Consider the following 27,814-nt stretch of genomic DNA (forward strand, 5'->3'; position numbering starts at 1 on the left):
TAGCTAGGACGTTGCACGTCCCCACTTGTAATGTAAAGAACATTGTGTTGGTCCAAATGGCATGGTCTATCCTTTACAGTCAACAAAAAATGATCCAGTGACTTTGAGCTATGAGTTGGTGAGTTCGCCACTGGGTACTCGAATCTAAGGAAGACCGGTGATCCATGATTACTACCACCACATGTTGTTGAAAGGGGTGCATACATATTTGTTTTGATGGCACACACTATGATAGTTAGGGAAAACTTTTAACAGACAACACAAACAACAAAATATCATACAACATCTTAACAAACATAAATAAATAAACAAACAACAATATCATGCAAGACCATGCAAAAACAAGTGTACATATTTGGCCACTTATGTCTAATACGAAGCTTAGCCCTTGACATCCCCAATGGAGTTGCCACTGTGAGTGATCGGGAAATTAGGTGCTCTCAAAAAAGAGATTTTTGGTCTACTTTTAAGGACACCTCTCTTTTTGGGTAGCTGGTGTGGAGTCGCTACTTATTTTTTTTATACAAAAAAAAAGAGAAAAAAAAACTAAATACAAAATACATAACTGAATTGTTCCATTTCCATTGATTGCATAAAAAAGAATACATGTTTGATAAATTGAAAATTAAATGGCTTTGAGTCCTAGTTACAAACTACCAAATAATTACATGGCTTTTAAAAAGAATCAGATTTTTTTTTTTTATATGAGATTTAGATTTGTAGAGAATTAGAAAAGTCAGATCTGTTTTTTATATGGAAGAAAATACGAAAAATATTTTTAGAAGAGGGCTAATTCATAATATAAACCTATGCTACATGCATCAAACAGAACCAACAAAACTACTCATGAATCTTTTTTTATTTCAAAATCTACTTTGTTAAAAAACTCAGACCTACATTTAAAGAAAATATAGATCAATTTTTTTGGATCTAAAAAATATCAGATCTGCATCTAATAAAGATGCAAATCAGTTTTTGATTAAGAAAAATTCAGATATGCATCTAATGAAGATGCAAATCAGTTTTTTAATTGAGAAAAATTCAAATCTGCATCTAATGAAGATGCAAATCAATTTTTTGATTAAGAAAAATTCAGATCTGCATCTAATGAATATGCAAATCAGTTTTTTGATTAGGAAAATTCAGATTTGCATTTAATGATGATGCAAATCAGTTTTTGATTAAGAAAAATTCAGATCTGCATCTAATGAAGATGCGATTAGTTTTTTGATTAGGAAAAGATACGACAACAAGCAGATTTTTGAAATAAAAAATCGATCTTAACAATAAAAACATCATAAACACATTCTAATAAAGAAAGTTTTAACAACACACGAGATGAACATTGCAAAATCAAAACTAAACAAATATTGATTCATGCATCACAAAATTATAAGTGATAGAAGAAAAGAAAAGCCGCCTCTTGCATGGACGTACTCTTTTTCTCAAGAGAATATTTTAGGGTTCAAAGAAATTTTTGCAATTGTCTTTGAAACGTAACAATCCTTCCTTACAAAAAAGAAATTCTTAAGACTAAAGCCTTCAGAATCTCTTTAACGAAAGAAAGAGAATTTTCAGAAAGGGGGGGTTAGAAAGATGAGAAATCAAAGAGCGTCAAAAAGTGTCTCTCCCCCAAAGAAAAAATGTGTGCTGAATTTTGAAATTCATCCTCTATTTATAGAGGCTGGGAGACTCGAAAAAATAGCTTAGACGATTAGAATACGAACTGGGACACGTCATTCTGCTAAACAATCGAAAATGATGTGTTTTATCGTCACTCGAAGACTGTCGGGCCAAAACCCTAATGTGCCATTTGGCACTTTGAAAGGGCCGATCGGCACTCCAAAAGTGCCGAATGGCACTTTTGGATGCCAATCACGCTTTCGAGTTTGGGTGCGTTTTGGACTCTTTTTCAAGTTTTCTTGAGTCAGGACTTGCACTTAGACGTGTTTTTAATCTGTATTCTAAAATTTTAACTTTTTTAAAGATAATTCAGGTCTCTTTAGCAACAATTATCTTGTAAATAAATACTCTAAAAAACCTTGATAAAGTCTAGATTATCCACAATTTTATTGTTATCCAATTATCCCCTTTATTCCTATGCAGCAATCCTATTTTTGACATAACTATCAACTAATCACAAAATTATTTCATTAATTTTAATTATTTAACCAACCAGAATTAATTTAAATTAATCATGCATGATTGATTCTACCTAGACACAATGCTTGCTGACCGTGCAAACTTGATCGTGCGATATCTTTCAATCCGACGGCATACTGTTGCGACCGTTAGAACTTCAAGATCATGTTTATGATATGCAATGAATGAATTAATGTATGTAATGTAATCATGAATTTTGGGTATACAATTGGTCACCCTAGTCATCTTCCTTGATTAAATCATGGGTGCAAAATCAAGTGTCTACAATTGTAATTATCAATTTATTTTATTATTCTTATTTTAATTTATTTATTGATATTTAAAGAATTAATTTTCACGAATGTGAAAATTAAATTTAAAATATAATTTAGACATACTATGTTAATTGTAATAATTTATAAAAAAATAGTTAAATAATTTAGGAAGTGTCTTTTGGCTTTGGCCTTGAGACGGGTTTGCTTTGCTTTGATTTTTTTTTTCCCTTTTGCTTTTTGTGGGTAATGAAATGCATTTGGTGTTGTGTTTGTTGTCAAGATAAGAAAAGAAAAGAAAAGAAAAGAAAATGTGATCTTGAGTTTTCTTTTTATTAATTTCATTTTTTGATTCTTCGTTAAAAGAGTGTCATTTTGATTTTTTTTAGGTGAATTTATTATTTATAGAGATGCAGATATGAATTTTTTTTAATAAATAATAATAATAATAATTTGCTATTTTATTAGTCGTGTTTTTGTCAAGTAAGAATTTCATCAGTCACGTCAGCTTCTTCTATTAATGAGATGAAGACAATGATTAATATGATAAAATTTTCATAACTTAAGGATCGAAATGATTGCCAAAAAAACCTTGAGGAAAAATCATGGCTTTTAAAACTGGTATGGTCAATGAATCGTTTTTGCTCTTGGTTTCAGATTTTAATCTATTTTTAACTGGTTGTAGCCAATTTTTGACCAAATTCACCACAAGGATAACAAAAATTTGGTGACTTCTCAACCATTTTACTGCTATTTCAACCATTTTACCACACATAAGAGGCTTCATAATGTCAATGTTCACCCTAATGCAGAGAAAGGGACCATATGCCAAGCCAAGGAACACCAACAGTAATAGGTTCCCCAATTTCATTAGCGATACGATGTCCCACATTCTAGAACTTCACATTACTTGGCCTAATATCACATTACTTGAAACATTCTTTTTGACTGCTTGGTCCATCTGGTATAATAGAAACCAGAAAGTTTTTGAAGACAGCTGCCACCCCCCCACCCAAGTATGGAATTTTGCTAGAAGGCTCTCTCACGACTTCAAGGAGGCTTCTAATACTTTTTGTGATAAGCAATCTTCTTTGAAAGAAGGATGGAGTCCCCCACCCCTGGGTATCTATAAAATTAATGTGGATGGCGCTACCTTAAATGATGGTTGACCCTCCAGCATTGGAGTGATCATCAGAAACAACAAAGGAGAAACCACTGCTGCCCTTTGTATGCCCCTCTCTGGTGAGTACTCTAACTTGGAAATTGAAGCCATTGCAGTTGAGAAAGGAGCTCTATTAGCCAAGGAAATTGAGTTGTAGCAAGTCATCGTTGAATCTGATGCTCTCTCAGTTGTTAATAGTGTAAATGCTAGTGACGAAGGGCTACAATGGCCACTTGTTCCAAGGTATTAGGTGTATTCTTAACTCCTTCAATTCCTGGCAGTTCAAGCATCTGAAAAGGGATTCCAACATGGCTGCCCATGAGTTAGCTCAGCACGCTAAATGTTATGGCACCAATCAAGTCTGGAAAGTAGTAGCACCACCTATGTTGCAACACTTAGTTCAATCTGATTGTAGATAGCTTGATTTCATTTGTACTCATGACCTTGTTGTATGCCAATTTCAGTTTAATGAAGTCTGTTTTCTTATCCAAAAGAAAAAAAAAAAAAAAAAAAAAATATATATATATATATATATCACCTTCAATACGCATCATAAGAATCACTCTCTTGTCAAAGGACCAAGGACTTTTGTCATCAATCTCATCCAAATTGTTTTCACTAGCAAAAAAGGGCCCAAAAATAAATTGCAACTCACTTCTTTGATAGTAACACCACCATGAGGGCCATACTAAATTTGGAGCAAAATAGTAATGGTGGGGTAGGGAGATTTAGTAAAGAATAAAAATTCCTTATAACAATCAGGTATCACCGATTGGATAAGGGAGATTAAGCAAAAAACAAACAATGGTGGATGTCACTTGATGAATCATAAATTTATGATCGTCATTAAGAGGAAATTGTCATTAACCAAGAGAAGATGTTACGCATTTATTACACTTATTGATGACAAAGAGTAATGGATGGAGTAACGGTCACAGAGTGGGCTGTGAACTTCAGACAAAGATTTTGTAATGCACTAGCCGTTGAACACAAATACAGCAATTCATTGCCCACTAATGAGGCACAACTATAAAAGGAGAAGGCAACAGAAGTTAAAGGGACACACAAAAATACTCTACAAAGAAAATCACTCTCCAGTCAATTCTCTCTAAAATCCTTCTCCCTTACTGACCTAAGCATCGGAGGCAGTTTGGCTAACGCCACACCAGTGTGTTACTCTTCCACCCAGTTCATTTTGCAGGTTTTCCTCTAATAGGGAAGACCCTAGTCACAGCTTCGTCCATCCATTACGACGAGGAGCTCAACTGTTGATTTCTTGCATCATCAGTTTGGCGCTGTCTGTAAGAATCGCTAATCATTCAAGCCATCTTTCCTTGTGACAAAAGAGTTCCTCGAAATACAAGATGGAACCAGAGGTTGCACAACAGCCAGAAGCTGTGCAACAGCAACAAATCCAGGCCTTCCTAGCTAATGTGGAAGAGCTGACTCGCCAGAATGAAGAACTGCGAAAGACAATGAAATCCCAAAACGCAGAACGCCAGCAAACAGTTGAAAACCACAATGAAGAAGAATCAAAATCCCAAGCCAACAGGCGAGATAGGACCTCAGGAGGAGATTCCTCCAGGATGGAGAATGAGCTTCGCAACATGAGGAAGGAGATGGACGAATTAAGAAGTGCCATAAAGGACAAAGGTGTGGAGAATTTGGATTGGATGATTTGAAGGATGGAATCACCATTCACCACTGAAGTACTGAACCATCCCTTCCCACTAAAATTCCGTCTCCCACAACTGGTATCATATGATGGTTCTAAGGATCTCTTGGGTCACATTGAATCATTCAAAACACTGATGCTATTGTAGATGACCCCAAACGAGGTAATGTGTAGGGCATTCCCAACGATGCTGAAAGAAGCAGCCAAAGTATGGTTTAGCAAGATACCCCCAAGAACTATTGCAAATTTTGAACAACTCAGTAAAGGCTTTGTTCGTCATTTCATTTGGGGGGGGGGGGGCAAAGACACAAGAAGCCAACTATAGACATTTCCTCAACATTCAACAGGAAGAAGGAGAATCACTAAGACAGTACGTGACCCGATTCAATAAGGAGCTACTGCAGGTAGACAAAGCTGATGATCAAGTCATCCTAACAAATTTCCAAGCAGGGTTGCTACCCGAGGATTTTTTTTCTTCTCAATCACCAAAAGCCCACCAAAAATGGTCGCGGAATTGCTTTGAAAAGCTCAAAAGTACATGAATGTAGAAGATACGGTGCTTGCAAAATAAATGAAAGGAAAAAGGAAGAGAGATGAAGGAACAAGCAGCAATTGCGATAAGAAGAAGGAGACGCGAAGTGTTAAGCAGACCACAGGAAAAAAGTAGGAACTTCCGGATAGGAGGCCAAAGTCCCTAACTTTACCCCTCTAATAATGCCAATTGAGCAAGTATTGATGCAGGTAAGGGACAATCCTTCCCTACAATGGCCAAAGCCAATTAGTGCTCCAGCAAAAAGAAGAGACAAGAACAAGTATTGTAGGTTCCACCAGGACCATGGGCATTGCACCAACGAGTGTAGACATTTAAAGGACTAGGTGGAGACTTTAATATGGCAAGGGGAGCTACAAAAGTATGTTAGGAAAATGGAGCCTTATAGGTACCAACAGAAGGAAGACAGAAATCAAGAAGTAGGAGATAGCAAACCTCCTGCAGGAGAGATAAAGACAATCTCAAGAGGATTGATGGCAAGCGGAACGTTGAAGTCCCTGTAAAAAGCCCATGAGAAAGAAATAAAGAGTGTCCATTCACGACTCCCTCCAGTGAAAATGCCAAGGAGTGACAAACCTGATATCGTCTTCTTAGAGAGAGATGGTCACGGCATTAGACAACCCCATGACAATCCACTGGTAATCATGCTTAGAGTAGAAGAATTCAACATCCACCGGGTACTTATTGACAACAGAAGCTCCGTAGACATCATCTACTTACCTATGTTTCAGTAGATGAAACTGGAAAAGAGAAGGATTAGGAGTTTCACCTCTCCTTTGGTGAGCTTCACTAGGGATAGAATCGTCCCTAGGGGTATCGTCACTCTAACTGTGATTGCAGGAACTTATCCAACACAGATCACCAAGGAAATTGATTTCCTTATAGTTGACTGCCCTTCAACATACAACATCATCTTGAGAAGTCCTGCACTTAATAGGCTAAGAGCAGCAACGTCAACATATTACTTGAAGGTGAAATTTCCAATAGCCTATGGGGTAGGAGAAATAAGAGGAGATTAAGTTCTAGCAAGAGAGTGCTACCAAGCTGCCTTAGCATCTAGGGAGAACCACACATGGGTGATGTTGATACCGTATTTTGTCCACCCTCGATTTGCATGCCAGACCCCGAAAAATCCAAAAATATCATTTTCTCTCCATGGGGTCACGAAAACATATACAAGGCGTGACACAACCCGTTCGGACACTGGAGCACTCAAAGTGCCTTTTGCAGCTAAAATGACCAAAATGCCCTTAACCAAAGGTTAAACAATGTCAAACTCCTCACAAAACAACATTTTTCATGGTTTTACATCAAACTTGAGCTTCTTGAATATTTTTAACAACTTTGACCCGATGTCGATCCCGGGTGGGGCCAAAAACTCTAACTTTGATCCGGCTATCAGAATGGGTCGAAACCAGTTCCATTGCAAGGATTATCAAATTCTCATCCCAACGACTATTCATGGGTCAAAATCGGAGTAAGAACGGCTAAGATGTCACGAAAACCGGGATGATGCATCGATCTATGCACCGCTAACTTCCGAGAGCCATAACTTTTTATCCGACCGTTGGATTTTCAAGTTCCATTCCTTTTCAGAAACAGGAAGCGAAGATCTTTTCAGGGGTGCCAAGATCAACCCATTTTCAGGCCTTTTGAGGTCAGCGGTCCTTGAAGGGCCCCCGCCTCAAAAAAGGCGCCCGGGGCTATAAATAGCCCCAAACGCCCTTCAGATTAGAGGAGGAGATTTTTCTGATTTATGGCTCTCTGCCTGGTGTTTTTCTACAAATTTTCTCTCATTCAAACACCAAAAAACACACAAAACACTAAAAAAGGCACATCAAAGTTTCTTGATTCTTGCATCTTCACCAACAATACAAGGTAGTGTTCTTGTACCCAATCTTTTTGTCCTTGGTTCTACATCTTGGATTTGGGGTTTAGGGGCGTGGATGTAACTTTTATAGCTATTGTCCACACCCCTAACCTTTTAAATCTTTTTCCTAGCATGTTCTTGCTTTATTTTCCATAATAATATGTTTTATTGCTTTCTTTGACATGTTTCTTGCTTTGACATGTTTCTTGCTTTTTCTTGTTTCTAGCATGTTTTTAGCTTAGATCCATGTTCTTTTATGCCTGCTCACATGATACTCGTCCAGATCTATGTGCTATATGTTTGTGCCTAGATCTATCTTTTTCATGTGTTGTTTGGCTAGATCTGCATGTTTCTATGCTTGTTCAAATGGTAGTTGTCTCGATCTACATGTTTATGCTTTATGCCATGTTTTCCCATCCTTTGTTCAATGTTGATGTTAAGGTTACATGCTCACATGTTTGTATGATGTTTTGGCTATGCCTTGCTTGGATCTATATGTGTTTATACCTATTTTGCCATGCTATAGGGTTAGATCCTTGTCTTCACATGCTTACACTTGAATTTATGTTCTTCCATGTTTATGTGGTAGGATCTACATGTTTACATGCATGTTTCTATGCTTATATATCTTGATCTATGCTTTCACATGTTTATGTGCTTAAATCTATGATCTCTACATGCTTTAGGCTTTCTTCCATGTGTTTGTGTGCTCCATGCCATGTTTGTGTGCCTAGACCTAGGCCATGCTTGTCATGCCATGTGCTATTGTAGCTCTTTTGTCGCTTTGTCTTTCTTTCTTGTGTTTTGGCCTATTGGTCCGAATCCGATCTCTACCCAGGTCTTGGTCCTCATCTGTGCACCTTGGTCCATATCAAAGGGTTTGGACCATCCTTTTTTGCATGTCTATGCTTTCTTGCTTTTATGCTTTATGCTTGCTTGCTTTTATGCTTTTATGCTTTATGCTTGTGTTGGCCTCTCTAGTTCTAGGCTTTGCCACGCTTGACACCCTTAGTGGGCTTGTGGTTGTGTGGCTATGTCCGACACCCATGAGGCCTTGTTTGGATGTAACCGCTAGGGATGCGTCTCCGGACGCTGGGTTGCTTCTTGCATACCTTTCCCCTCTTCCGCTCCGTGCGATGATATACTTGTCACGCTTGTTTACGCCACCCGTTGGCTTTCTTTGCATCTTTACACACTTGTTTACATGTCCATGCATGAGTCTTGCTTGATAGTGTGTCGTCCATACTTCAACACAATGAAGCTATAGACATTTAATCCAAACCTACATTTGTCGCTCGTGGACACCACATTTTGTTTGCCTTTTTGCTTGTTTGCTTTCTTGTCTACTTGCTTTCTCGTTTGTCTGCTTATTTTTGTCATGTCTCCCGTCACATGCTATGCTTACTATGTCTATCATGCTTATCACTTTGTGCCTCTCTTATATGCTCGTTGCATCTTTCCCTTCCATTGCTTGTCTGCTGGTTTCTTGTCTTTTCCTTTGCATGTACGCACATGGAGTGAGAACACTTGGAGCTAGGGCATGGCCTTCCAGGCGCTAGCAAAAAGGGCGTGGAGTCAAGCATGTAGATTTGAGCCAAACGGCTATGTTGAATAGGTTTAGGAGCCTAGTTCATCCCTTTTGGTTATGTACTCTTTTAAACCCCCTTTCCTTCCTCCTCCCTTTCTCTATTAGATGATTTGTATTAGGTATATCGTGCCATGTACTATTCGTCCTCATCTCTAGAGTATGGCGATCCCTGTTTATTTTCCTGCACTTATATTTTAGGCCATGATCTAGGGATGTAGGCATTTACTTTCCTGCTCTGTGTGCTTGCATTGTGCATGATGTATGTATATATTTATACCTGCTACCCCCTTCCGGTGTGATTGTAACAGACCATGTCACCTAAGGCAAGTGATGCTCAATTTCTGCATCGAAAGCAAGGTGACATGTCAGCAAGTTTTCAACATGAAAATTTGGTATTTCGCTCGAATGCCTTAAAAAAGCATAGATTAGGACCACACCCATTCAAAAGCCAAACCTCAAAACCCCATGCATGCAAAGCCCTGAAAGCCAATGCTGAAATCATGTTTTTACAGCCAATTTCTGAAAATTAAGGTTTTATCAAAGTAAAGGATTGTCCTTGGACAGACGTTGTGGCGTGCCTAACACATTCCCCACATGTAACCAAAATCCAGAACTAAGAATCAAGATTTTTTGCCATCCACATTAGATTAGGAAAAATGCCCTTTTTCTTAACATAGGATTGGTAATAAAATCAACTAGAAATAGGTGACCAATCACACCTTAGAAAAACCCAATGATTGGTGGTGACTTCACTCACCTTTGGTAATCCCTTAAAATTTGGCTTAGATTCCTGCCATAACGCCAAAGGTAGACCTACCTTCCTCCACCGAGAGAGAGAGCACTCGAAGCTCTGCTCAAACACACACAGCCATTATCGAGAGGGGCCCTCCAACAGGGCCCCGCACAGGTGGGAGTGTCACTAAGGCGGGTTGTCGGACAAAGCATGACGGCGGCGGTTTTTCCGTTACCGATCGAGGTCGGGTGTCGATAGGTGATTGATGAACCAGAGCCCAATTCTGAACCGTCAGAAACACTACAAGAAGTTGAGGTCGTCCTAGAAGATTCGTCAAAAGTATTGAAGATAGGATCAGCACTCCCGACTCTGGAAAAAGAGAAGATGGTTTCGTTCTTGAGGGTAAACCAAGATGTTTTCGCTTGGAAACACGAGGATATTCCTGGGATTGATAGGAAGATCATACAGCATCGTCACCAACCAAGGGTTGTACTGCTACAAAGTTATGCCCTTTGGATTGAAGAGCGTAGGAGCCACATACCAAAGATTGGTGAACCACATGTTCTCTCACCAAATTGGAAGGAATGTGGAAGTATACGTAGACGATATGCTGGTGAAGAGCAAGGACGAAGCCAACCACTTAGATGATCTGAAAGAAACCTTCAGCACACTACGTAAGTAAAATATGAAATTAAACCCTGCAAAGTGTGTTTTTGCTGTTTCTTCAGGAAAATTCTTGGGATTCATGGTGCCTCAACGAGGCATTGAGGCAAATCCAGACAAAGTAAAGGCAATAATTGAGCTCAAATCACCAAAAACAATGAAGGAGGTTCAGAGCTTGATAGGAAAGGTCACAGCTCTAAACAGATTCATCTCCAGGGCAATGGACAAGTGCATGCCATTCTTCAAGGTTTTAAAAAAGGCCTTTCAATGGATTGACGAATGTGAAGAAGCCCTTGCAAAATTGAAAGAGTATCTGAAGAAGCCACCATTGCTAAGTCCCTCTGTGATGGGAGAAGAACTGTACCTCTACTTAGCAGTTTCTAACACCACAGTATGTTTGGCACTGATCAGAGGAGAAGAAAATGTCCAAAAGCTAGTCTACTATACCAGCCAGGCATTCCAGGGAGTAGAGACAGATTACCCAAGGATGGAAAAGATAGCTTTCGCATTAGTGGTTGCTTCCAGGAAACTCTTTCCCTACTTCTGAGCACACTCTACGTTGTCATGATAGACCAATCAATAAGAAAGAAGATGAACAAGATAGACGTAGCAAGACGACTCATCCAATAGGCAATCGAATTGGGCGAATTCAACATCAAATACCGACCTCGAGTAGCAATCAAAGCCCAAGTACTGGCAGACTTCATCGTAGAATTCACCTACCCCTACAAGGAAGAAGAACTCCCCATGGAAACATGGACGGTTCAAATAGATGGGTTTGCCATGAAGAAAGTAGGAAGGGTAAGAATAGTGCTCATCTCTCTAGAAAAAGAAGTATTGAAGCATGTAGTTAGACTGCAATTCTCTGCAACCAATAATGAGGCTGAGTATGAAGCATTGCTAACAGGATTAAGTCTAGCAAAAGCTCTCGGAGCAAAGAGTCTTATCGTCCAAGCTGATTCTCAACTCATAATTGGACAGGTGAAGGGAGATTATGAAGCTAAGGAAGAGAGGATGCAGAAGTACTTGTAGATCGTCCAACAACTCTCGTAGCACTTTGACAGCCTAGACTTTGTGCAAATCCCTCAGGCTAAAAACCCAAATGCTAACTTCCTAGCCAGATTGGCCTCGTCAGATGATTACAGTGTGCCCTCCGAGCTATGTATAGAGATAAGGGGGTAACCAAGTATAGAAGGTGAGCAGGTTCTGAAGATAAAAGAACAAGACGAGTGGATGACTCCCATCATCCGTTATTTGAAAGAAGAATGGCTCTTAGAAGATAAAATGAAAGCAAGAAAAATACAGATCAGAGCAGCCCACTTCGTCATTATTGACGATGTACTGCACAGACGAGGTTATTCACTCCCATACTTAAGATGTGCTAATTAAGAAGAAGCTAATCATGTGCTCTGCGAGATACACAAAGGAATTTGTGAAAATCATGCTGGAGCAAGGTCTTTAGCAGGAAAGACACTTAAAGTAGGATACTACTAGCCGACTTTACCGAAGGATGCACACTACCTCGTCAGAGCATGAGATAAGTGTCAACGCTTTGCAAATGTCCAGACGAGACCAGGAGAGACAATGACACCCATATCCTCACCATGGCCTTTCGCCCAATAGGGGATTGGCATTAGGGGCCCATTCCCTTTAGGGAAGAAGCAACTCAGATTTCTGATTGTCACAATTGATTACTTCACAAAATGGGTAAAAGCAGAACTAGTAGCAATGATAACAAAGGCTAAAATCACCAGCTTTGTGTGGAAAAACATCATCTGCATGTTTGGACTCCCACGCGTCATAATATCGGACATTGGAAAGCAATTCGACAATCCCAAGATCTGAAAATTTTGCCAAGACTTAGGAATCAAGAACCATTACTCTTCTACAAGACACCCTTAAGCCAATGGTCAGACAAAAGTGACAAACAGAAGCCTGCTCAAAATTATCGAAACTTGGCTTGAGGGGGCAAATGGGGCATGGTCCGAAGAACTACCAAATGTCCTTTGGGTATATAGGACGACCACAAGAGTTCCAACAAGAGAAAAGCCATTCAGACTGACATTTGGCACTGAAGCTGTCATACCAGTGGAAGTGGGACTGATGAGCCTTTGAGTCAAAACTTATGAAGGTTAGAAGAACTAGCAAGAGCTTAACAGCAACTTAGATCTAATTGATAAAGTCAGAGAAGAAGCCGTGAAGCGAATGGCCAAACACAAGGAAGCAATGGCTAGATACTACAACAGAAAAGTCAAGACAAGAAGGTTCAATACAAGAGACCTCAACCTCAGGAAGATATCACAAGTAACGAAGGACCCATCCTAAGGAAAACTAGAACCAGCTTGGGAAGGCCCCTATGAAGTGATCTGTCACTCCAGAAAAGGCTCTTACTACCTAAAGTCTTTAGGCGGCCAGGAATCGCCTCGACCATGGGACATAGAATATTTGAAGAAGTACTACCAGTAAGCAATCTTTTACATTTCAAGTTGCCCAATCTTCATCTCAGTATGTACATTAGTTATTACTTTTGTCATTCATAGATCAATAATACATGAGAGCATTATCCAGGTGTATTTATGAATAAATATCCATGAGTTATTTACCAAGGAAAGCATGTGTAATATTTTGGGGGTCATTCTTGGGAGACGTCCTAAGAATCTCCGTCATTATCACTTCAAATCAAGAGCTATTTATACACAACCAACATTGTCATAGCCATTAAAGTTGTTAATACACAACTATCAAAGTGGGCTAAATCAAAAGTTGTTTAAACACAACTATTATGATCCTCATCCAAACATAAATGAACAAAAAATGGTTAAACTAAAGACGCTCTAATAGCATGACTTTAAGTCAAAGGTACAACGTAACTTCGTCATTCAAACATGACTCAATAAAAAAGTTGTTCAAACACAACTAAACATAAAAAAGTTGTTCAAACACAAATAACATCGTTAGTCAAACATGACTCAATGAAAGGTTGTTCAAACACAGCTAAACATAAAAAAGTTGTTGAAACACAACTTACATTGTCATTCAAACATGACTCAATAAAAAAAAAGAGGTTGCTCAAACACAACTGAACATAAAAAAGTTGTTACCATTGTCATTCAAACATGACTTAATGAAAGGTTGTCCAAACACAACCGAGCATATAAAATTTTTCAACACAACTAAAGCAAGAAGGTATCCCAAAAAAGAAAAACAACCACCATCGTCATACGAACACAGCAAAGATTTACTTATAAAAAGTTATATGTCAATAGTTCATAAAAAGAGTTGTCATTGTCAGAAAGAAAGTACATGCCCAAAACACACGGGCCCAAAGAAATTGTTAAGAAGAAGTGCTTAAAAAAACAAGCCCATGAAAGACATTGTTTTCATCTTAAAAAAAAAAACTAGAAAGAAGAAAATAAATCACTAATCCTTAGGAGTTGACAAAGCCGAATTTACAGGAGCTACAGTCGTGGCCTCTTCCATCACATTAGCTATGGCCGTAGCCTCTTCCATCACATTAGCTATGGTCGTAGCCTCTTCCATCACATTTTTAGCTATCGCCTTGGTAGGACGATCAGCCAGTAGTTCCTTCTCAACCTCGCCCATGACCAGACCAGATAGGTCCAAATCTGGGTGATGCTTCACCATCCATTTTCTAAAGAGCTCAAAGCCTTCCATATAGTACTCACATAGGTTGTCTGAGTACGAGTCGGATTCCTTGAACTCCTTCACTACCTCAGGTCCAGTTTTTTGCAACTTGAACTGCAGATCACCTATCTGTTTATCCTTTAACTTGGAAAAATCTTTCTCCACCTGAAGGCTCTTCTCAAGAGTCATCACATGCTCTTTATCATTCTTGGCTTCAACAGCGAGGATAGCGACCTTATTTTTGAGCGCTTCGTTCTCAATAGAGAGTGATCTGACCACAAGCTCGGCAGTAGCTACCCTCTTCTCAAAATCCAAGAGTTTCCCCGAGATGAATAGAGACTCCCTCAAAGCCTATGAGGAAAAAAAAGGATTCTAGTCAAAGCAAAGCAAAAGGAAAAATCCTAGACCAAAAGAAAATGACCCACATTATCAAAATATACCTGCACAAGCTTCTAGATATGAGAGAACATCACCTCACTAGACGACTTCTCCATCAAAGGGTTTAGGTCATCCGCAGAGAGCACCTCATGTGCCTTCAGGGCAGCAGCATCAGCATCATCCTAGAAAGTTAGGAGAACAGGCTTACTAGCAACTCTCTTCTTCTTGGTTCCCTCCTTTGTGGAAGCAATCACCTCTAGAGACGAGGTAGGGGAGGCGGGATGCTTAACAGGTGAATGGGCAAAGGGAGGAGTCAGTACAAGGTTCTCTTTAGAAGCATCGCCCACTTTCAAATGCTTCTTCGCCAAGAGACCACTAACGAGGCCACCTCTTGCCTTCTTTTCCTGAGCCTCAACCAGCTTTTGTTTACTGAATTTGGTTGTCATTCTTGAAAGGAAGGAGAAACTATAAAAAATTTAAAAAATAAGAAGAAGAAAAAGGAACGCTCACTCCTTCACAACTTCAAGGTTTTTCAGAACCTTACTAGACGGTTCTGGACCTAAATCAACACGACCGTGATATCTCCTCTTTAGACGGGCGTTGAGGAACTGCAAAAAGCAAGTATATCATATATCATCGTCACTCACAAAGAATCAATAAAAGACAAAAAGAATAGACAAGAAGGATGCACCAGACACAAGAGTTCCCAACTACGAAAAAACTTGGAGGCTTCGTCAAGGCCCTCACTAGGGGCGAACTCCCAACCACTGCCCGAAAAAAAGAAGAAGTTTGGTTTCCAATTGCGAAGGGATAATGGAGAGTCAAGTATTAACCTAGAAGCACTATCCCATAGCTCAAATTCCCAATAGCCAGGGTCTTTGTACTTTCTTAGACGATAAAAATGGAAAAATTCGTCTTCCTTGATGACGTCCCCGTCATTGGTAGACATTCACACCACCATACAACAAGTAATGATCTGCAAAGAATTAGGCACTAATTGTGCCAGGGCAAGGCCCGGATACGTGAAAAGTTCCCTAAAGGGATGAACGGGAAAATGAAGATCACTAGCGAAATCTACTTTGTAGAAACAGACTTCATCAGCATATGAGTGACAAGCCTTATCCTCGTCACTCGAAATCCTAATTCTAACAAAATCAGGAAATTGGAACCTATCCCTGATCTGCTTCTCATCTTTTTCTGAGAGGGCACATTGGATGTTTCAAGCTTTATAGGGAGTAGAAGGGGAAGTAACCTTGGAAATCTCGCGATTATCAGACGAAGATAACCTCGTTTCCAACTCACTAGACCTAACCTCCCCAGACATTCTCAAAGATCTAGCAACTATAGCAGAGCAAGAAACCAAAGGAAACAAAGAAGAAAGGACAAACCTATATGGATAGTCTCCCTCCCCCCCCCCCCCCCACGAAAAGACTAACCCCCTTGAGACACTCTCCCTCCACAATCTCAAGCAAACGATCAAAGCGAGCAAAAAGAAAAAATACTAAGGGACAATCGACCCTAACAAAAGAATAATCTACCATGGAAGAGCAAAAAAAGAAGGAGGAGCATGAAGAACTTACCAAGGAATGCAGAACTGAAGAAAACTTGAAGAAGAGAAAAACCCTAGAGTGCCAATTGAACAAGGAAAGAAAACGAAGAAAAGGAAAAAGGAGGGATAAATGTGAGATAAATGGCCAAAATGTGTGCAGGAAAACCGAGGAAACTCTGCATGTCAGACACATCTCGACTGTACACGTGGCACTCAGTAGAGTCAAACATCAACTCGTCATAAATGCATCGTACACAGAATATGAAGCATCAGGCAGTTTTGTTTTCATCTCATCTAAACAGACGAAAATTCAAACAAGGGGGCAACTAATGAGTCAAAAATTTATGATCTTCATTAAGAGGAGATCATCATTAACCAAGAGAAGATGTTATGCATTTATTACGCTCATTGATGACAAAGAGTAACGGACGGAGCAACGGTCACAGAGTAAGCTGTGAACTTCAAACAAAGATTTTGTAACGCATTAGCCGTTGAACATAAATACAGAAATTCATTGCCCATTAATGAGGCACGCAACTATAAAAAGAGAAGGCAACAGAAGTTAAAGGGACACACAAAAATACTCTACAAAGAAAATCACTCTCCAGTCAATTCTCTCTAAAATCCTTCTCCCTTACTGACTTAAGCATCGGAGGCGGTTTGGCTAACGCCACACCGGTGTGTTACTCTTCCACCCAGTTCATTTTGCAGGTTTTCCTCCAACAGGGACGACCCTAATCACAGCTTCGTCCATCCACTATAACGAGAAGCTCAACTGCTGATTTCTTGCATCATCATCACTGTTGGCCTTGGTAAGTATCTCAAATTGGAGGAGTTCGGATCTTGCCAAGACCAATGCAAGAGAAGTTTGTTAAGCCGTCACAACATTAACTCAAGTGGTATCTATGTTACAACTATTTTTATTTATTAAAACTTCCTTTAAAATAGAAGTTTTTAGTTAGAGAATACGTTATAATAATCGTATGGCTCTCTATTTATGTAAGCCCAAATTGATTGACATAATCAGTCCCTATCATGAAAGTCTAGAAGGCTTAGGGTATGTTTGGTAGACCGTAATAAGCACTGTAATGTTATTCATAAGGTTTAACTATTCAATAGTTTGCAAGGAATAATCATTCCTTATAAATAACCATTCTTTAAAATGATAAATAGCTATTCATCTCTAAAATAGACGTAATAGCTATTTGTTAGTAGGTGTATTAATTTTTGCAATTAATATATTTTCAAATAAACAAACTTTACATATGCACATAACAATTATGAAAATAAAAAATAACTAATCTCTCTTTCAAATTTTAAAAAAATATTATCTTTTAGGAAATATAATTTTATGAGTAAGATATTTTCTAAAATATATCTTTAATTTTGATTCAAAATGCTTTCATTCTATCACATTGCAATGTTTCATATTCATTGTAATACCTATTCCTATTCTTCCGTAATTACCATTACAATCTACTAAACATGCCCTTAATTCCCTAGTATATTAGGGAAGCGAAACAACAACACTACAAAAAAAATGCCTATTAGCGACCAAGAATTTTCGACGGACCTAAAAAGCCCTCTCAAGAAATATTATTTGTGATGGCAAAATAAAGCCCTTGCATATACTTGGTAAAATGTGAAATATTTGTGACCAACAAAAAAAACTGTCGCAATTATGTGTTATAACCGTTACAAATACTAATATTTTGGAGGGAAATTTTCCCTCCATATTATTTGCGAGGGACAGTTAAAAATCTCTCGCAAAAAGTGTAATATTTGTGAGGGTTAAAAAAATGCCGTCACTAATACTAAATTATTTGTGAGGACTAAGATCGACCTTCACAAATAATCATTAAAATGTTAAAAAATTTGGAGGGAAATGTTCCCACCAAATTATTTCCGAGGGACAATAAAAATTCCTTGCAAAAGGTTATTTTTTGTGTGAGTTAAAAATATACCCTCACTGATACTAAATTATTTACAAGGGCCATAATTGGCCTTTGCAAAAAATCATTAAAATATAAATTTTCTTTTGAGATAAAAGTAATTCTAAAATTCAAAGAAACATAAAAAGAAACATATAAACATATAGAACTTTGTATTCTTTAGATGAACATTTTGTTTACAGTCTAAAAAAAAAACATTTTATATATATCCTATATAAGAAAGGTCTGTCCTTATTTTCTAAACAATTGTATCCATAAAAAAATGATAACACTTTCAACTTCAAAATGGTAGCCTAAAATTCAAGAATTTCAGCCTTTTGTACTCTCTCTCTCTCTCTCAAAAGTGAATAAAATTTTTTTTCCATTAAAATAATGCATAAAAGATAAGTTTAAAGATCAATTGGTAAATTACACCCGATTGGCATGCATGTTAAGAACATATGGAACATGTAATCCAACGGTTGGATTTTCAAAATATGAATTCAATAATAAGTTATTTTTTGGTGTAACATTTTTTAAAATTATATTAAGTATAACTTGAACCATATCCTATATTTCTTAATTTAATGTGAATTTTGACAAATCTACTGTTAGATTACATTATTTTCATATATTTTTCATGATTACAAAATTTCAAGGGGATCAAAGATTAAGAGCCATGTCATCAATCAATTGTTTAAATTCAAGTTTTTGTAATTTAAAATAATGCATAAAAGATGAGTTTAAAGATCAAATGGTAAATTACACCCGATTGGCATGGCAATTGGCATGCATGTTAATAACATATATAGCATGTAATCCAACGGTTGGGTTTTCAAAATATGAATTTAATAATAAGTTATTGGGTGGTGTAACATTTTTTAGAATTACATAAGGTGTAACTTGAATCCAACCCTATATTTCTTAATTCGATGACAAATCTATCATGAGATTACATTATCTTTATATATTTTTCATGCTTAAAAGTTTTTAAGGTGATCAAAGATTAATAGTCATGCCATCAATCAATTGTCTAGATTCAAGTTTTAGTAGTTTAAAATAATGCATAAAAGATGAGTTTACAGATCAAATGGTAAATTACATCTGATTGGCATGAAAATTGGCGTGCATGTTAAGAACATATAAAAAATGTAATACAACGGTTGGATTTCAAAATATGAATTCAATAATAAGTTATTGGGTGGTATAACATTTTTTAGAATTACGTTAGGTGTAACTCGAACCCAATCCTATATTTCTTAATTCGATGTAAATTTTGACAAATCTACCGTTAGATTACATTATCTTCATATATTTTTCATGCTTACAAAATTTCAAGGTGATCAAAGATTAATAGTCATCTCATCAATCAATTGTCTAGATTCAAGTTTTAGTGGTTTAAAATAATGCATAAAATATGAGTTTAAAGATCAAATGGTGAATTACACCCGATTGGCATGTATGTTAAGAACATATAGAACATGTAATCCAATGGTTTGATTTTAAAAAAATGAATTCAATAATAAGTTATTGGTTGGTGTAACATTTTTTAGAGTTACATCTAGTGTAACTTAAACCCAATTCTATATTTCTTAATTCAATGTGAATTTTGACAAATCTACCGTTAGATTACATTATCTTCATATATTTGTCATGATTACAAACTTTCAAGGGGATCAAAGATTAATAGTCATGTCATCAATCAATTGTTTAAATTAAAGTTTTTATAGTTTAAAATAACGCATTAAAAATGAGCTTAAAGATTAAATGGTAAATTACACCTGATTGGCATGAAAATTAGCATGCATGTTAAGACCATATATAATATGTAATCTAACGGTTAGATTTTCGAAATATAAATTCAATAATAAGTTATTGGTTGGTGTAACATTTTTTAGAGTTATATCAAGTGTAATTTGAATCCAACCCTATATTTCTTAATCTGATGTGAATTTTGACAAATCTACCATTAGATTACATTATCTTCATAAATTTTTCATACTTCCAAAATTTCAAGGTGATTAAAGATTAATAGCCATGTCATCAATCAATTGTCTAAATTCAAGTTTTTGTAGTTTAAAATAACGCATAAAAGATGAGTTTAAAGATCAAATGGTAAATTACATCTGATTGGCATGAAAATTGGCATGCATGTTAAGAACATATAGAACATGTAATCCAATGGTTGAGTTTTCAAAATATGAATTCAATAATAAGGTATTAGTTGTGGCTGAAGTTTTTTTTTGAGTGCATGATTGTGTGAGAAAATGCTTAGTAAAAAGTTATTTTAATTAATTGTTATTGATTGAAGAAATGAGTTATATTTTGTGGCCCTCTACAGCGATGGTATTAAAAACCGTCGCAATATAAATGTTTCAGTGACAATTCTATTACTTATAGCGACGATTCTATTACTTATAGCGATGATTTAGTGCACAACATTTTTAATATTAATTTAATAAAATTGGTAAATTAGATGTCAATGGTGAAAAATGTTTTTTCTCTTTAAAATTTGGGGTGAAGTGTAGTTTTTCCAAATCCCAAAATTTCAAAGTAACAACGACCAAAGAGTGAGGTAGTTTTGCCAAAAAATATATACAAATTTTATTTTATTTTATTTTTAAAAATTGAGATTAAATTTCCGTAAATTAAATTCACTTACACAATATTTTTTTTAATTATTTTAAATAAATCCCCACAATAAGTAGGTTTTGGTTTTAGAGGGATTTATTATTATTTTAAATAAATCCCCCCAATTTCGTTTTTACCTTAAAAACAAAAAAGAAAAACCCTATCTCTCTCCCTCTCCCTCTCCCTCTCCCTCTCAATTAAAAAAAAAAAAAAAAGGCGCCCAAGTTTTTCCAATCCCCCGCCAGGTCTCTCCATCTCACTAAAAAAAAAACCTCTACTTTGACAAAAAAAAAAAGAAAAAAAAAAATCTCCCTCAAAACGCCTCTCCTTCTCTACCCAAGCCCTAAATCCCAAATCTCCAAACACAAATGCCTCTCCCTCAAATGCCCCTCTCTCTAACCAAACCCAAAATCCCCATTCAAACCCAAACTTAAACACCTTTCTTGCATAAACCACAAACCCCAACTCTCCAAATACAAACTCCCAACTAGCTACCATTACTGTACGGATCTGCAGAATTTCCAACTATTGCTGCAAAGAGGCCAACCATGCGACTTTGAGAGCTTTGTGGTTGTCTATGCTGCTATCAAACACGGTGTAGGTACATTTGCTAACCCTCTCAATTCTTTAAATGATACCCATAACCCATGTATTGGTTGACTTAGTCATAGTTCTTAAAATGCAATGCTAGGTGGTTTGTTTCAATTCATATTTAGATATATAAGTTCCCTTGGGTGTTGTCTATTTGAGATGCCATCTGTATGTGGGGTGCAGGGACAGACCTAGTAGGGGGCCTGGGTCCCCCTGTCCTTATGTGAAAAAATAAAATCAAAGCCAAAAATTAACTTAAAATAAAGAGTGATTTACTTACCGGCCCCCCTAGAATTTTGGAAAAAAATAACTTCAGACCTCAAATAGTTTCACACTTTCAACCCAAAGAGAAAATTTTGATATAAAGAACCCATAATCAAAAATAAAATTTGGCCATCATTGAGTTTTTGACCCATAGCTCCTCCAAAATAAGCAACAAAATAACTTTAATAAATTCAAACAATCACAAAGGGATAAATAGAAAAAATAAACCCAAATCTTTTCTATTTAGGACTCTTAAATCAAGAGATTCAAGACTCCTAATAAAAATTGGGGAAAAAAACTCATCTTTATATATATATATATAAATCAAACAAACAATCCCATCCTTCTCTCATCGCCGCTTGCTGCAATGAGCTCCATTAAGTTGAAGATTTGACCAGCCAACCAGCGACGATCGGCACAAATCTAGCCTCCAGGCCCTCTACGGCTCCACTGCTGTATTTATCTCTCTTTGAATCCCTCTCTTTGTTTGTATATTCAAATGTGTTCACTTTAAGTTTAAGACAGCTGCTCTTTTTTTTGGTAAAGTGATGGAAAACTATAGTAACTCATAAAATAGTAATATAAAATAGGATTGTTAATTATATTATTATTTTATTGATTGATATTTTTTATTGATGAACATAGGTTGATATGTTGATACGTGTAGTTCAATCAAGCAAAATAAGATCACTATGTAGTACTGTAGAGGACTAGTGGCTATATTGTTAACTTGTGAGTGATCATCAATTTGCTTTATATTCAATGTAATTTTTATGTCTACATTGCAATCTCAATGTAAACTTACATGACAGACATACAAAAAGTAATAAATATTGTACATATTTGTAAAGAAATGGTAAATATTGTATATTTTTTACAAATGTATACAATATTTGTCATTTTTTTGTGTGTATACAATATAAATTTACATTATATGTACAATGTAAAAGAAGAATTTTCCTATATTTTAAATTAATAATAGCGTTTCTATAATAATAGTATTTGCTTGAGCAATTAAATTAAGCCATTCACTCATTCTTATAGACTTGTTTATTAATTTTGTAGAATAAAGTATTTTTTTGTCTTGATTTTTTTTAAGTTAAAATTTTTTATTATCTCTGGCTTGGCCTCTTATAAAATATTTTTGACTTTGCCACTGACTATATGGATACTTATTTGAAATTTGGTTTTTTACGCATTCTTCGCCCCCCCTAATTTCAAATCTTGGGTCCGTCCTTGGTGGGGTGGGCTATGTGTCTTAAAATGGTGAATCTTGAAGTTTTCAAATATCTAAACCCTCACAATTCCTTCTAAACTAAAAGTTTTATATTAATTATTATGTGAATTAGTTTAATGGCCTTGTCATTGCAATACTTCTCAATTTAGACAAAAATGAACTAGTAACTAGGTATTAGATTCATATTATTTCAATAGCTTCTAAAAAAAATTATAGATTAATAAATATCAGTTCAATATCTCATACAAATATATGAATAATTTTCTATAAATTGGTTTTTTACTGTTTTTACCTTGCCAATCCTGTTTTGAATGTACCTATTATATGATTTATATCATTATCATATAAAATATGAGTGGGTTGGGGGGTTAAATTGTGCTTATTCTTCTTTGATGATTGCTTACTATAAGGTTATACCACATGCATGTTTGAGTCTAAACAAATCCTTATCCTTTGTTCTGTGTTTTAGGACTATGTATGATTTGTTGTCCTATTTGAATTTTTTATTAGTTTTTTTTTTTTTTTTTTTTTTGAGTAAAGAGACGAATTTTTTATTAGTAATGTAGATAATGCAAGTTAATTTAATTTCTTTGATTGACTTGATTTCATGTGATATAATTCAGATCCTCAGACCTGCCTTATTAACCAATATTATTGACAAAGTTTTATTATAATGAAAGTTGTTTGTTATGTTCTATAATTTCAGAGCTCTAACACAAGAGTTCCTTTTTTCCCTCTACTTGGATCAAGCTGCATTGGTTTTTGGTGGACTTAAGAAGAATTTTGCAAGGGTAGGTCATTTATATTATGCATAAAATACAAAGTTCAATTTATTATCTATGTTTTCTTTTAGAATAAACCCATAAAGTAATTAGTTATATATATCTATACTGAAATTGATTGAAGCTATTTATTTATATATGTGTTTTTTTTTATCTCGTATACAGGCAAATACAAACTTTTGTATCTTATTGAAAATATATATATTGTGGTAATTTTCGGAACACTATAAGGAATGTTAAATGTGGAAATTTTGTAGAGTTCTCTGATGTGAGTTTTAAATGTCCAATCTCAATTGTTTGGCTTGAGATTTGCTTTAGGTTGTGTCAATATTTCTATTTTGTGGCCAAATATGCGAATTCTTGATATTTCTATTTTACAAGACCCAATGTTAACTATACTAGTTATTTTTAAGAGTGCATAATTATACATGTGTTAGCAACCGTTATTGTTGTTAGTTATATATTATGATGCTTTATAGGGAGTAGATAAAATGTTAGTTGATAAATTTTGGATGCATCATTCTACTAGATATATTAAAGGGGTTGAAAATTTTCTTGAGTATGCATTTAAACATTCAATAAATAAAGATATGCAAAACAATTATTTGTGTGTTGATTGTAGCAATAAGTATTGTTGGATTGAGGATAAGGTCTAGTATCATCTTATACTAGAGTATCATCTTTTACTAGTGGGTCATGTCTTTAACACAATCATATTGGAAATACATATTTATATTATATACTTTCATCATATTAATACTAACTAATAGTAGGTAGACGTGGCAAGGGCTTATCACAAAAAAAAAAAAAAGGTAGACATGGCAAGGGAAGGTAAAAGTAAACGCAGAATCATCACACCAAAAGCTACTCAAGAGATTACTATTCTTTTTTACCAAAGACTGAAAGGAGCTTGGACGACTTTTAGTGAATACCCAAGATCTGAGCTTGAAACTCTCTATGCTTGCTATAGAGCTCAACATTTTCAGCATAAGCAACCAGATGAGGAAGTGAAGAAAGAATTTGTAGAATTGGTGAAACGCTGTTATTCTAATTGGATGTTTCACATTAAGAGTCCTATTTTTAAGAAGTACATAGAGAAAGAAGATCGTTATAAGAATGGTCCTTCTTTCATTCCTACACTATTTTGGAAAAAGATGGTGGATAAATGGATGGATGGAAATTAGAGGGTGAGTATAAATGAAATACATGTCATGAATTCTCTCTATCTCTCTTGCACTTTCTTTAACCATTATTTGTTATTATTTTTATAAAAGCTAATATTCTAGTGTATGAATTATGTTTAATGTATTGTTTTGTTTTGTCTTTTTTAAGGATGGTACTAGTAGGGATGAAGAGGACAACTCAATCAATCACACGAGGGAGGTTGAAAACAACTTGGAGGGTAACTCAGAGGAAGCTTGGAGGGTAACTCAGAAGAAGACTAGTATAGATCTTGTCATAATTCTAGTTGTTTAAGTTTAAAACAAGGTTTAATTTTAAGATTTCTTTGTATATACTATATTTTAAAGTTTGAACTTATATGAATTTTTATCTTTCAATTGATCAATTTTTAATAATTACAATTAACATGATGGTTAAAAAAAAATTAAAAAAAATAAATAATAAAATATTTCAAAAATTATATAAAATATTATCATCGATGACATAAAAATTTGGTCATAAATAATCTTTCAATTGATCAATTTTTAATAATTACAATTAACATGATGGTTAAAAAAAATTAAAAAAAATAAATAATAAAATATTTCAAAAATTATATAAAATATTATCATCGATGACATAAAAATTTGGTCATAAATAATTTTATAGTGACGACAAAGTTTCTCGCAATTTATAGAATAGCGATGCCACTTAACTCTTTACAAAAACATTTTAAGCGATAGTTTAATGTCGTCACTATTATTTCTAACTAATTGTAAGGGGTTAAAAGCCCTTACAAATAAATTTTAGTGACGACATTATTATTTATCTCTAAAAAGTATGTCGTCAATTTGGAATTCACAAATAACTAATTGCGAGGGTATAAAGGTCCTCGCAAATAGTTGTTAACGATGACTGTTTTCCCTCGCTAAAAATAAGTCGTCGACTTTTCTCGTCGTTTGATAATATATTTGTGAGGGCAGATTTGTTCAGTAACGACGGTGGATTGCCCTCATAAATTATTTATTTGCGAAGGTATGGTCGCAAAATCTCTTTTAGCAACAAGAGCAAATACGACGGCTTTCGAGGGCCATATGCCCTCGCTAATAACCTTTTGCGACGATATTTGAATTTTTGCAAGGGTATTCTATCCTCGCTAGTAGACTCTTTTTTTGTAGTGCAACCAAGGCCAAGACTAGACTAAGAGTGACATGATCTGACCTGATCCATTAAGCAAAAAGAAAAGAAAAAGGCAATGAGTGTGACACGGTGGGAGCTATCATCATCATGGCCATGGGTACACGAGGAGGAGGAGAATTTGAGCGTGCGATTGAGTTGGTGAACAAGGCGGTTCGAACACGACATAAATGTTTACAAGCAGATTGAGTATGTTCCGCGATGGACGTGCGGGCAAGAACCTTATTGCTGAACAGATCATTGTCCTCTTTCACGATCATCCCCATTTGATTTCTGACTTCTCTAACTTTCTTTCTCATGGCTAAGATTCTTATTTTCATTGTTGGAATATTACAGGGTTTAGCAGTTTTAGAATATTGGGGGGTTTAGGAGGGTTTTGCAGTTTTGGAATATATATATATATATATTGAAGTTTAGAATATTGCAGTTCAAAATTACTGAATTCACTACTGGGCTTTTGCAATTTGGAATTAAAATTTTGATTCTTTTATCATATCATTGCAATTTGCAGTTTGGAACAACGTTTGATTGAATCTGTCTTCTTCTTCTTTTCCTGTTTCTTGCATTGTTACCAATGAATTTCATTCCAATATATCTGTACGTACCAAAAGCTTTATCCTCTCAGATTTTTTTTTTTTCCTCTAATAGTGACATCGCACATTGCAACCATATCATATATTTCTATATTTGTCATTGATGACATTCTTCACAGGTAGATGAATGTAACAACTAGAAGTGCACGGATATTTTTATTGATATAAGCACATATAGATTATTATTTCTAATGAGTCAAATTGAGCATGATACATCATTGTGAAATATAGCAATTAGCCACGACTTCAAGAATTAAGAAATTTCTCTCTCAAATTATATTCCTTCTTTCTCAATTCTACCTAGAATTAATTCAATTTCCATTTGTTCCCATTCATTTTCCCTAGAACCAGATTGAATCATTATATTATTGTCTCTCAAGATTTCATAGAAATAATGGTTATTTGACTAAATTCAGATTAGTCAGTTAACCTAAACTTTTTGGTCAAGTGATAATATTGTTTTTGTTCATACAAAACTCACAAAAACCATTGTTGATGCTCACTTTTGACATAAGGTCCAATGACAGAAGAAGTCCAACAATATGAAGAAGATGGGAAGAGAAAATAATAAAACAAAGACTAGCAGATCGGAATGGTAGGAATAATGGTCAGCAGGCCCACAAAAAATAATAAGTGGCAAAGAAGAAGCAAATAAGCTGAGAAAGTCCAAGGAATGAAGTAATAAACCCATGAGAATAATAAGAAGTAAAGAAGAAGTAAATGGGCTGAAGAAGCCCAAAAAATGAGTTACTAAATCCATGGGGTTGGCATAAAGGCCAATAAGCCCGAAATGTAATAAGAGGTAGGATATGGTAATTGGGCCGAGGAATCCCAAAAGATTTAGCAAAAACTCATGGGGTGTAAAAGAGGTAAAGAAGAAGAAAATGGATTAAGGAAGCCCGATGAATGAAATGGGCTGAGGAAGCCTAAGGAATGAAATGGATTGGCATAGCAGGAATGTGGCCCAATAAAGCCCAAAAGAGGAAAGAATGTAGAAAATGGATTGGCAGGAGCCTTAGCTTGTAAGCTTAGGGGTAACAACGAAATAAAAAGTGATGTCACAACAGGAGCAGTGTAGTAGCATGATAGGATCATCTGCCAAGAAGCCCATTGACACAGAAAGAAGAGGGCATGGATTAGGTAGGAAGGAGAGGGCTTGCACCCAAGAAATGCCCAATCCAAAGAGAAGATGGAAAGTAG

At 35.8% G+C, this 27,814-nt stretch overlaps 1 long non-coding RNA gene across 2 annotated transcripts; it reads left to right on the forward strand.

The window, feature by feature from the left end:
* The first annotated feature begins 21,136 nt into the window (after nucleotides 1-21,136).
* LOC142630216 (uncharacterized) lies at nucleotides 21,137-25,240 on the forward strand. Of its 2 annotated transcripts, XR_012843256.1 has the most exons (4): nucleotides 21,137-21,390; nucleotides 23,588-23,672; nucleotides 24,437-24,850; nucleotides 24,996-25,240. It is a non-coding gene; the product is annotated as an uncharacterized LOC142630216 (long non-coding RNA). The 2 variants fall into 2 exon arrangements; XR_012843257.1 differs by lacking the exon at nucleotides 24,437-24,850.
* The last annotated feature ends 2,574 nt before the right edge of the window (nucleotides 25,241-27,814 follow it).

Source organism: Castanea sativa, chromosome 4, assembly GCF_040712315.1.
Source record: "Castanea sativa cultivar Marrone di Chiusa Pesio chromosome 4, ASM4071231v1".
NCBI classification, from domain to species: domain Eukaryota; kingdom Viridiplantae; phylum Streptophyta; class Magnoliopsida; order Fagales; family Fagaceae; genus Castanea; species Castanea sativa.